This window comes from Lepus europaeus, chromosome 20 (genome assembly GCF_033115175.1).
Source record: "Lepus europaeus isolate LE1 chromosome 20, mLepTim1.pri, whole genome shotgun sequence".
Lineage (NCBI taxonomy): Eukaryota > Metazoa > Chordata > Mammalia > Lagomorpha > Leporidae > Lepus > Lepus europaeus.
The window spans coordinates 49559664-49572700 of NC_084846.1; the positions used below are offsets into that span (position 1 = coordinate 49559664).

At 38.2% G+C, this 13037-nt stretch overlaps 1 protein-coding gene and 1 pseudogene across 1 annotated transcript in view; both read right to left on the bottom strand.

Annotated features, from left to right (window-relative positions):
* The window catches only part of UMAD1 (UBAP1-MVB12-associated (UMA) domain containing 1), a 204758-nt gene that overhangs the window by 134232 nt on the left and 57489 nt on the right, over window positions 1-13037 (bottom strand). The window lies entirely within an intron of this gene.
* Window positions 12721-12816, bottom strand: LOC133750152 (U2 spliceosomal RNA; annotated as a pseudogene).

The window sequence follows — 13037 nt, forward strand, 5'->3', positions numbered from 1 at the left end:
ATGGAAATTTATGTAACTATTTCATTTTAAGGACAGAATGAAAGCCTTTCAGAGTAGGTGTCTGATTTCAGTACAGTGTGAGGAAGAACCTTGTTTTAATGATATTCCTTATGATCCTGAGTATTTACAATGAAATTTTAAAAATATAGTAATGTTTCATACTTTTTCAAATAATGGAGAACAAATCTGTGTGAAAGCTGATAAGGGAGGAAGATTTAACTTTTAAAGTGCCAACATAAAGAGGATGATTTCAAACAAGATTCTTACATTCGTGGATATTCAAGGGCTCAAATCCAAAAGCCTTATTTAAATTTAACAAATAAAGGTTAGGTACAACCACAAGGTACAGGAACCAGAGAATTTCTGGGAACCAAGAGAAGACTCACATCCACACCAGGAGAAATCTAACAGTTCAATTTGAGCCAGTGTACCCCAAATCATATTACAGGGACACAAAGCTTTAGATTTCAATGAGCCAACAATTTCTCCAGGATTATAGAACTAGGATTACAGAACTAGGAACACTCTCAAAGGGATTTCAGCCTAGTCCCTACACTAACTTAACAGTAACTCTGCTAACAATAAGACTGATCACAGTTATCAAAAGTTTAGAAAGAGAAGGAGAAAATAACTCTATACTTTGGAATTAAAGCATATATTGTTGATACTTATTTAAAATAACAAAATAAAAAGGTCACATTTCTTTGAAAATCCTATTAAAAGCTTAAAATTACCTAAAAGAACCAGAAATTACATTAGTATTTTCCTCTCTAAAAAGAGCAATTCGTGGTGCCAACACTGTGGCATAGCGTGTAAAGCTGCCGCCTGTAGTGCCAGGATCCCACATGGGATACTGGTTTGAGTCCTGGCTGATGCTCCACTTCCATTACAGCTCTCTGCTATGGCCAGGGAAAGCAAGAGAAGATGGCCCAAGTCCCTGGGCCCCTGTAGCTGTGTGGAAGATCCAGAGGAAGCTCCTGCCTCTTGGCTTTGGATGGGCCAAGCTCTGGCTGTTGTGGCCTTTTAGAGAGTGAACCAGGGGATGGAAGACTTCTTTCTGCCTCTGAGTCTGTCTCTCTGTAACTCTGCCTTTCAATTAAATAAATAATTCATTTTTTTAAAAGAGTGATTTATATTTTATATGATATACATTTACATTTATAAACATATAAAAAAACCAGCTGTGGTACACATTATACATATTCAAGACAGCCCCAAGCTATTAATACAAATTGAGTGTGTTAAACATAAAACAATACACAAATATAAACAACTCAGCGAAAAAGTTGAAAATTAGTAAGAGATTTTTATCAGAATATAACTTGAGTTGACACGACGGGCTAACATTAAAAACTGCCTTAGGATAAATTCTGGTGACATATGTCTGGTGACATATCAGCCTATACAGTCATAAAAGCCACATACTGCTAATGTTTTCCATGCATCATTCATTCCATGTCATCATATTAATTTCAAAATATAAACAATATCTGTTTTGACAAGTGGGTCATAATTCTTATTTAGGAGTATGAGATTTAGATTGTTTGGCTTTGTTTTCTAGGATGACCAGTGTCATAGCTGTCTCACGAACCTATAAATAAAATCAGCAAAGGAAATGCATCAGTGAAGCACCACATGGGTGAGCTTCCAGTGCACACTTACAGCCTAGTGGTCTCTTCAGAACTATCCACCAAGACCACTGGGGTCTTCCTGAGGTTTAACTTGGCATTCAGCTGACTATCCAGAGATTCTGGAGTTTCCTGCCAAATAAAAGACAAGCACACCAACTGGATTTGGTGTGCTACTTGTTGCTGTTTTAATCAACATTGCCAGATTATAATGCTCTTTGTTCACAAAAATGCCTGACATTTCTGGCTTAAGACCTTTTGGGCCTAATAAATAACTCCATTTCTTATGACAGAGGTTTCTTTCATTGATGGGTTTATTAAATAAATAAGTAGTTCATCAGTTTACAGAATGTGTTATTTCACACAATTTAATATGAAAGAACTAGCAGGTGGTACTATTAAGAGTCATCAGTAGTAGGAATTGTTTCATAGATGACCAGCTTAATCTACCTTTGGAACACTGCCATCCTTCATAAGGTTTTTCCATACAGCACATTCAAAGTTTTAGTGCCCATCTACTCTGGGTGTTTATGAAATCCTTGTGCAACTTTAAACTTGACCTATCCCACTGAACTGTATTTTATGGGGCTGTGTTAAAACGGCTGTGTATTCATCCAGACCACATTCTTTAAAGGAACTTCAAGCCAGGATCATGAATGCAATTTATGAAATCACTCGGCAGCAGCTGGAGAATGTTTTCAATGAGGTGGAAAATCAGACTGAATGTTGGATCACCAAAAAATGGTGGTTATGTTGAAGTCTATAAATTTAAACTGCAATGTTCAAGTCCTATGCACACTAATTTAAGTTGTTTTCACTTTTTTTCTACCACAAAATACAACAAAGATTAAGGCTTAAAGTTAACATGGAAAATTCAAAAATACCCAAAATGCCTATAATGTTTTACAGTGTATCTATTAAAAACTTTTGTTTTCATTTTCCCCATGACGGAAGACTAATAGCAACTCACTAGAAAATGTTGTTACAGCACTTGAAAAAGGCTAAAATATATTTTAGATATCACTGATTCTTAAATTGACCTGGGCAGTAGTTTTAAATCTTTACTATTTATAAACATGCATATTTGAAAGAAAATCATTTGCTAATAGGTTGTGAAAGAGGGAGAAAAATTATCAGTATGAGACAGGAGATTGATTCATTCACATGTAAAAATCTAAGAGAGCAAGATACTATGCAGAATCTTGGACTACACCTTGGAACAGAAAAAGGGCATTAGTACAAAAACTGCTAAAATCCAAAGAAAGTCTGTGGTTTACCTGATACTACCGCACCATGTTAAATTCTTAGTACTGACAATGGCTATGTAATACTTCAACTCCAAGGGGAAGCTGGATGAAGAATAGGAAAAAAAAATGCTCTGTACCATCACTGTAACTTTTCTATAATCTAAAAGTATTCCAAAACAAAATACTTACTGATTTTTAAAGTGATTAGAATACTGGTTGCTTTTCCAATCAACTTCTTTACCTTTCCTATAGCTACTGATTCTGACAAATTTTATTTTCCAAAGTTGACCAAAATACTACACCCTATCACATATGCTCTCTAGCAACATTTCCACATTAGGAGTTGGTATTTACTTCCCTCTGCCTTGAATTCGTGAACACACAAATGCTACTTAAAAAAAAATTTATTTATTTGAGAGGTAGAGCTACATACGGGGTGGGGGGGAGGTCCTCAATCTGCTGGTTCACTCCCCAGATGGCCGCGAGAACCAGAGCTGGGCTGACCCAAAGCCAGGAGCCAGGAGCTTCTTCCAGGTCTCCCACATGGGTGCAGCAGCCCAAGGCCTTGGGCCATCTTCCACTGCTTTCCTAGGCCATTAGTAGGGAGCTATATAGGAAGTGGAGCAGCTGGGACTTGAACTGGCACTCATATGGGATGCTGGCACCATAGGCAGAGGCTAAGCCTACTAAACCACAGTGCTGGCCCCCTGAAGCTACTTTTTGAAAAAACTTATTCGAGAGATAAGGAGAGTGAGAGTGAGAGATGAAAAGACACACACACACAAAGAGGGAACTTCCATTCACTAGTTCACTCTCCAAATGTCTGTAGCAGCCAGAACTGGGCTGGGCTGAAGAAGGAAACTGAGAATTCAATCCAGGTCACCCACATGGTTGGCAGGAAGCCATCTACTTTAGTCATCCTCACCTACTGCCTTCCAGGGATTGCACCGGCATCAAACTAGAACCAGGAGTCACAGCCAGGAATACAATTCAGGCACTCCAATACAGGACACGGGCACCTTAACAGGCATCTTAACCATAGGCCAAACACCTGCCCCCTTATGCTACTCTCACAAATGGAACATGGTAGTAAAGATGCTATACAATTCTGGTTTTAGCTCTGAACTGCCCTGGAAGCATTTATTTACTACTTCTCTGAATGCTCTCTCTTTACCGTGGCTACCATTTTATGAGAAATCCAAGCAATATGGGAAGGCTGGGTGTAGGAATTTTTTTCAGTCTTGGCTTCAGCTGACATCAACTGGCAATCACGTGAGTAAGACAACCTGAATAGCAACCTTAACAGAGTTTATGAAGACAGCAACCCCAGCTGGCACCTGACTATAACCACATGAAAGAGCTTAAGCAAGAATTGCACAGTTAAGCCCATTCAACCCACAGAACTACGTGAGGCAATATAAATTGTTGTTTGGAGAATTTTCTGTAGAGTAGAAGACAATTAGGATCCTGGTAATCAATAAAAGGGAAGCTACTGCCCAGATGTATTTACAGAAGAGTTGGATATACAAGGTACAGGAAATATAATAATGGTTTCCCTTTTTACTTTAATGTTTCAAATACTTCCTCTTCATAGAAGACGATTTTAATACGAAAGGACAATGAGTAAGTTTTAGGGAATGAAAACTATTCAACTGGAACTTTATGGAATAATCAACTTTTTTATATTTATTGAATCCAACATATCAGTTGACTAATGCTCAGTCATCAAGGTTTTTTAAACTGGAAATGAATTGCTCATTTCCTCACTAAATAAACAAGAATATTTTCATGAATCTAAATGGCTATAAATAATCCAAAGGAAAGCTGGAAGAATATTTATGTAACATTGACTATATAACACATAATAATCACTAATATTCATCTTGGATACTCCTCACAGTCCTATAAAATGAACTCTCTTATTGTCTCCACTTAATAGATAATCAAAAGGCTAACACTGTCAAACCACTGCTCCATGCCACTTGTCAGTTGGGGTTGGAGATCAGCCTCAATCCCAGTTGGTACCCAGTCCCAGCCCTTAACTACTATACTTGTATTGATGGTGGTATTTTATACTCAGGACTTCTTTTACACATTTTAATGGATCATTCTAAACATTTTGAGTCAGTAACCAAAGAGGTCATTTGAAACTTGCACTAACATTGCACTTTATAGGAGAGAATTAGAGACCATATCTGATTTACAATGGTTTGACTTAGGGTTTTTCAATTTTACAATGGTGCAAAACCAGTACAGTCAGTAGAAACTGGACTTTGAATTTGGATCTTTTTCCAAGCTAATGATCTTCTTATAATACTCCCTTATGATGCTGGAAACAGCACGGGCAGCTCCCAGTCCACCACGTGACCATGATGGGATTCCACTGACAGTCTATTGCATCCTTTGCTACCATGATGTTCAGTAGGTTGGATGTATTAATACATTTTTCATCTATGCTATTTTTCTACTTATGATGAGTCTATCAGAACATAATCTGATCATAAGTCAGCAGCATCTGGATTTTCTTTCAAAAAGTCTTTTTCTAAAAATTTTCTTTTAACTTTTTCTGAAAAGTTTTTTAATTTTTTTAAAGATTTATTTTATGTATTTGAAAGGCAGAATTAGAGAGAGAGAGAATGATCTTTTGTCTGCTGGTTCACTCCCTAGAGAGCTGCAACAACCAAGGTTGGACCAGGCCAAAGCCAGGAGCCAGGAGCTTCATCCAAGTCTCCCATGTGGGTTCAGGGGCCCAAGGACTTAGGCCATCTATTTCTGTTTCCCCAGTTACACTAGCAGGGAGCTAGATTCAAACCGGAGCAGCTGGGACACAAACGATGCCCACAGGGGAAGCCTGCACTGCAGATGGCAGCTTGTTACACCACAACACTGGCCCCAGAGAAGTTCTGTTCCTATAGCAGCTTACAAATAGTGGGCAACTAGACATATGTTTGTGATTAATTATTATGAGCAAATTAACAAATATTTATCAACCTTTGATGCAATTCTCCAGAATAGAAAACTTACCTACTCCTCTAGAGTCTATCTCTAAAAACACTTCCAGAGGCTATTTCTTTTCATCCTCACTGCCACTACTCTGGTCCAAATCTTCATCATTATTGCCTAAACAACTGCAGATGGCTCCCAAACAGGCTCCATGACTCTAAGGACGTGTTTCCTCTATCAAGCACATGGCCACATGCTGTACGGTTACTACAGGTGTCCCTAAAACACGTTTGGGGAGCAGGTGTTTGGCACAGCTGTTAACACACCTCTTGGAGCACCCACATCCCATATTAGACTGTCTGGGCCCAAGTCCTGGCTCCTCTTTTGATTCCAGCTTCCTGCTAATGCAGATGGTGATGGCTCAACTCTGTGGGAATCCCCCATGTGGGAGTGCCCAACATGGGAGTTTCAGGCACATGCCTTTGATTTGCCCCAGCCCTGGCTGTTGCAAGCATTTGGAATGGAAACCAGTGAATGGAAGATCTTTCTCTGCCTCCTTTCCTTTCAAATAAATAAAAACAATAAACAAAATAAAACAGTTGTCTTAAAAACACACACATACTTGATCCATTTACTCTTTTCTTCAGGAGAAATGAACTGTCAACTTATCTAAAACCAGACTACAGCAATTTTAGGATAATGTACAAAGTCCTCCTTGCCCTTCCCACTGCTGTCCCTATCCAGGACCCACCATTTTTCAGTGATCACATTTCAGTATATTTCATCAAATATCATCTGCTTCAAAAATCATTATTTTTCTACTTAATATTGCTTATTTCAGGGTTAGTGGTTTGGGGGATTTTTCCCAGGATTATTTTTCAAGAGAAAACACATGCTGGTCTTTTTTTTTTTTTTAAGTGTGGCAACTCTGAAGTAAGAAGTGGAGGATTGTCAGTGTATCTTCAAAGGGATCAAACGTTGGGACACAGGCAATCTCCCCCCACCCTCCACAAAAACAACAACAATAACAACAAAAACAATGAACTAGGCAAGTACAAATTAAAAGTAAAGTACAATTAAAAGTAAATCTAATGGTAGAAAAAGGAAGAGCAGCTGATGAGGTAAGATCATCTACTTCAAATGAAGGGCAGCAAGAAACTCAAGTAGCAGTAAACATACCCATCAGCCTTTGTAGGCACCTAAGCACAATGGTTCCTAACCTTGACTGCACATTCCAATCACATGGGAACTTAATCACGTGGGAACCTGCTAAAGTGCCTGCCAGGTGTTTGTAAGGCCAATTATATCAGAATCTCTACAGGTGGAACCCAGGCATTGGTATTTTTTAGAGTACTCCATACAGTTCCAGTGTATTGTCAAGGCTGAAATCTACCCTATTAAGACAAGGCTGATTAGAAAGGCCTGCAGCTCAGATAACTAAAAAGCAAGTGCCAACAAGCATCCTTAAAGTTTTCTCCAGGAATGCTTAGTAGGTTCAGTGTAGGATTAGTAAAAGGAAAATGTGAGGTTTATCTATAATAGAAAACTGGCAGGGATAAAAATAATGAGAGACCCGATTTCACAGCCTACAAGGATTCACCACAGGCTCAACTGGTTAAGAAAATAAATGAGGAAGTGAGGAGAGACTGAACAAATGGCTGTCAGTTAGGTGAAGAAGTACGAATAGCGGCACAAAAGACAACTTGATGTAACAGCGTATGGACTCTGGGTTTGAGATTTGAGATGTCAGAAGTAGCACTATTCTTATTATACAGTCTAGATCAAGGCCTTTGTGGTCAAAGTACTGCTGGAATGGAAAAGGCGAAAGTCACTGGCCAGGCCAGTGCTGTAGCATAGCAGGTAAAGATGCCACCTGCAGTGCCGGCATCCCATATGGGTGCAGGCTCAAGTCCCAGCTGTTCCACTTCCCATCCAGCTGTCTGCTATGGCTTTGCACAGCAGTCCAAGATGACCCAAATCCTTGGGCTCTTTCCCCAAGGTGGGAAACCTGGAAGAAGCTCTTGGTTCCTGGCTTCAGATCAGTGCAGCTCCAGCCATTGCAGCCATCTGGGGAGTGAACCAGCAGATGCAAGACATCTCTCTCCTTCTGCCTCTGCCTTTCAAATAAATAAATACAATTTTAAAGAAAAAAAAAGTCACTGGTGAAGAACAAGCGATTGAGGCTAGGCTGTTAGCATCATAGGTTTCTGAGTTACCCAGACTGACTACAGGATTTAAGAATGGAAACACCAAATCCAAGGGTCTTGTTAAGTCTTGGGCACAAGTGGAGGACACCAGTGAGCCATGCATATCAGATATACTCAGCTCAGAAGATGGCAATCTTATTTATAAGAGAAATGGACTGAAGTGGTAGAGGGGCTGCAAGAGATTGACAACCTTAATGACAGCCGCAAAGCCCCAAGTTCATGAGAAAGAGCAGCATGTGTCTGAGAAGGCTAAGTCCTCTCAACTAAAGGGGAAAATGGCACATCTTTTCAAACCTTTATTGTTCAAGTCATCTCCTCCTTTAGCTTAATGTTTGTCACTGTTTCCACAGCTCTTGAAATAAACGTAACCAGAGCTCACAAGGTCTACCAAGGCATGCTTCTGCCTAATTCCCCAGCCTCATGTTCTATACTCCTTCTTTGTTATCTCCATGTCAATATAAGGGCTTTTTTCCAACTCACCAAATGAGCTATGTTCCCTCCCACCAAAAGGGCATTACACATTGCTATTCCCTAAGTCTTGAACTCTCACCTACCTCTCATAACTACATACATTAATGAATGAGAACAGCACAGTGAAAAGGCTATTGGAATTGTGACACTATTCATATAGCAGAAAGAAATACCATTCGTGAATGTTTCCTATGTGCCAGATATGGCTACTCATTTAACCCTTGCATCAATCTCTGAGGTAGGCTTTATAATATTATATTAATTTTAAAATTTTATTTATTTTATTTGATAGAGACATACAAAGATCATTCACCTACTGGTTCATTCCCCAAATGCCTGTGATCCTTACTATTCCTTGGCTTGCAGCTGCATCACTCCAGTCTCTTAATCTGCTCTCACAGAACCTCCCCCCAACCTACACATACCCTTTTGTGTGTCTATCTATGTCCCAATTTTCCTCTTCTTAAAAGGATACCAGTCTCCAGATGAGGGCTCACTCTAGTGAATGTGATCTCATCTTAACTGGATTATATTTGCAGAGACTCTATTTCCAAATAAGGTCACATGTACAGGTACTGGTTTATTTTTTTTTGGGGGGGGGAACAAAATTGAATCCATAATATATGCCAACAACCCATTATTTCTCCAGGTACTGTAAATGATAATTTTCTATAAGTTCAGACAACTAGAAAACAACAGATTTGCACTCAGCTCATTTAACCATCACTGAATGCTTTTAATTCTGGAGTAAAATGCTCCTTCTTATTAAAAGTTTGTAAAAACAGGAAAAAACAAATTGGCTTCGACAAAATCACGACTTTCAACATAATCATTTTTTTCCAAAAAGCCTTTTTATAATTGCCATGAAAAAGCTTATTTCTCACAGGGAAAAACTCAGTTTGGCAACTAGGAAGCATAACCATCTACAGTATAATACTATATTTATACTAGTAGTTGGTAGTTCCATAACACTACAGTAGTCTGGGTCAGTGTTTCTCACATTCTGACTTATATCAAAATCATGGCGGGGGGCAGTTTAGGGAGGGAAATGATGAAAACCACAGGTGCCTGGGACCCACTCCAAACCGACAGAATGAGAAGTGAGAGGGATGGGGCCCAGGCTTACTCACTTCTGACAAGCATCCAAAGTCACTGTGCTAAACACCATGCCTGAAGACCACCAGGATAGGGTTTTTCACACCCCATTTCCCCCTTTATTCTCAGAGGTTTATAATTTGCACGTTCAATGTTTTAATGGTCTTATGGAGTTCATGTCCTTTATTGCAAACTACATTGCATTTTTTGGATATTTGTAATAATTAAGGTTAAGAAGCAATGGCCAGGTATTCTGTTCTGAAGTACCTATTTGAAATAATACTTCTGAATATATTTTAGATATGGTAGCATTTCTTTCCTCCAAAGAGGACATATATTCTTACCAAGTCCCTCTGTGGTACACACTGGAAAAAGAAACTATTATTCATTTCAAAGACGAAAAATAAAGCCTCAAGTCCAAGTCAACTGAGTTCAACACTTTTCATGTTCAAGACACTGTTAAACATCATCTCATCAGAACAGGTAATGGCTTGGGAGGTGCATCTATAATAAGGCAAAGGTTTGAGAACCACTGAAACACTTTAAGGGCACACTGACCATCTCCTCTTTGTACAAAATTTAACAGTCTGGATAATTTCATTATTTCAATTCATCAGTATTAAGTATTTGTGAACAATTCTGAATCACAACTCTGTGTACACTTTCTGCTTCCCACATTTTTTCCTCATCTTCATTTCACATGTGAAAACTAATGAAAGCTTCTGAAACTGAAGATTACAGGGTATTATCAAGTGCTACAGCCACTAAGATGAAAGAAAACAAATGCTAGTTCCCATGGCCTTCTATAGTTGAAAATATCCAAAAACATATACAGTTGAAGTGTTTTGTGAAATCCCTTGTGAGACTCAATTGTTGCTTGTGCTTAGAATACATTCAAAAGTGTAATCAGATTGCATCACCACCATCACCTGCTCGGAGGCGCGTTGAAGAAACATGTGCTCAGGAGGCTGAAGCTGGCTCATTGTACTCCACTCTCATGTGGGCTTGCCAGAGAGATTAGTCACCATTTTGCAGCTGGTTTCAAATTCAGTTGCTGTGATACAAGTGCAGATGCAATGGCTTACCCTAATTATATTGCTCCAGTTTAATCTTTCCATTTGTAGCATACTATATACTGGATCCAATTCAAGATTCTGGATTGGTTTCAAACAGAAGAGATTTCAAAATCACACACTTGTGATCCTCCCCTCCAGCTTACAGATTGTATTTTAGCACTGTATCTTTTGGATCTTTTCAATCTACTACAGAGGTGTTTTTAGCTCTCTAAGCCTTCACTTAATTTTATTAAATAATAAAAAAGGGAAATTTACTCCTCAGGAAAAAAAATACAATAAAAGAGAAGTTATGTCATCTCCTAAACATAATTTTTATATTAAAAAATTCCATTTTCTCCTACTTAAAGTATACACATTAGCAAATCCTAAAGAAATTAACTGTAATCAATGGTTTCTAAACTTGGCTGATTATCAAAATCACTCTGGAAGCTTTAAAAACACACACACACACACACACATTTCCTTAGACTTATTGAATCTTAATTTAAAGAGGTTTCTTTTTTTAATTTTCTTTTAAAGATGTATTTAGTTATTTGAAAGTCAGAGTTACACAGAGATAGGAGAGGCAGAGAGAGAGAGAGACACAGAGAGAGAGAGAAAAAAAAAAAGAGAGAGAGGTCTTCCATCTAATGGTTTATTCCCCAATTGGCTGCAACGGCCAGAGCCGTGCCGATCTGAAACCCGGAGCCAGGAGCTTCTTCCAGGTCTCGTACGCGGGTGCAGGGGCCCAAGGACTTGGGCCATCTTCTACTGCTTTCCCAGGCCATAGCAGAGAGCTGGATCAGAAGTGGAGCATCCAGGTCTCGAACCAGCACCCATATGGGATGCCAGAGCTTCAGGCCAGGGCATTAACCTGCTGCGCCAGAGCACCGACCCCCATAAAGAGGTTTCTTTCAAAATAATCTAGAAATTACATAAAGCTTATACTGATATTGCTGAGAAAAGAACATGAAAATAAGTTTCTGGTTTCTCAAGGAGGTGCTTGTACACTTCTGCTATTGTGCATATTTAGTAAGTGCTATGTCTCAAGAATGATGCCTATACAGAGATGAAGTAATTAAAAGACCTTTAAATCCAAAGCAGAAATAAATCCTGGCATCATTGGATACACAGAAGCTAAAGACACAGGAAGCTCCAGGAGAAGATTTTTGGATATGAGCAATTACAATGAGAGATATACCACACATCCACAAAATTTCTCAGTACCTGTTTCAATTTATCAGATGTATATAGTTTTTTCTTCAAAATAATAGTATAATTTTGAAGGTACATATTTTACATTTCAGAATATGCATTTATACTGTGTTTCTTCATTCATTCATTCCATGCTAGAAATGCTGTGGCAAACAAAAACTGACCCACCTATGGCTTTACCTGCATACTCTGTCACAGAGGGTATTTACAAAAACAATTAAAATACTTCTAATATTAAGGTGTACTATAAGAAATTCATCATATTTCCAAATACCTTTGGGAACAAAGAAAAGATATTCCAGTTACAGTTAATATATTATTTGGAAAAATATAAACTTCTGCAATATTTCTCCTTACTAAATGAATGATGCCAGTTTTGTCTGATTTGCAGTTTAAATATGGGGCAGGTATCTGGCCAATTGTTTAAGATGCTGGTTAAGTTTCTCAAGTTACATAATGAGTGTCAGGTTTCAATATCCAGTTCTGGCTCCTGACTCCAACTTTCTGCTGGTGTATACCCTGAGAGGCAGCACTGATGGCTCAAGTAATTAGGGTCCTGAAGCATGAATTGAGTTCCTGGCTCCTGTTGTGCACATCTGGGAAGTGAACCAATGGATGCATTCTCTCTCTTTCTAGTAAATGAGTAAATATAAAATAAAAATAAAGATGTATTATATAAAAATGTGAAGTTAATGAATCAGGTTACTCAATATACTAGTAAAATAACAAATCTCTGTGTCAAATATAAAATATTGGTTTCCCTGAAATGTATTCTAAAACAATGAGAAATAAAATCCATAGTTCTTTATTATGGTTTAAAATTCTGAAATAACAATTAGATATCAAGTTTAATTAGTGTGGAAGTTTTCTAAGCAGATTTTCTTAGAATATATTAGTGAATTATCAAAAACCAATCATACTACACTTGATCTTAGCCAAAAGGCCGAGAAGCGATCAAAAACCAATCATAAACAACCATAAAACAGTACTGATGATATCTAAACAAAATCTGGAGATCAGATTTTCAAATTCATTCTCACTTCCAAGCCAAAGTTTCTACATCATATGATTACAAATTACTTTACTATTTTTCTTTAAAGTCTTATTTATTTGAAAGAAAGAGAGAGAGAGAAAGAGAGAATCTTCCAACTGCTGCTTTACTCCCCAAAATACCCA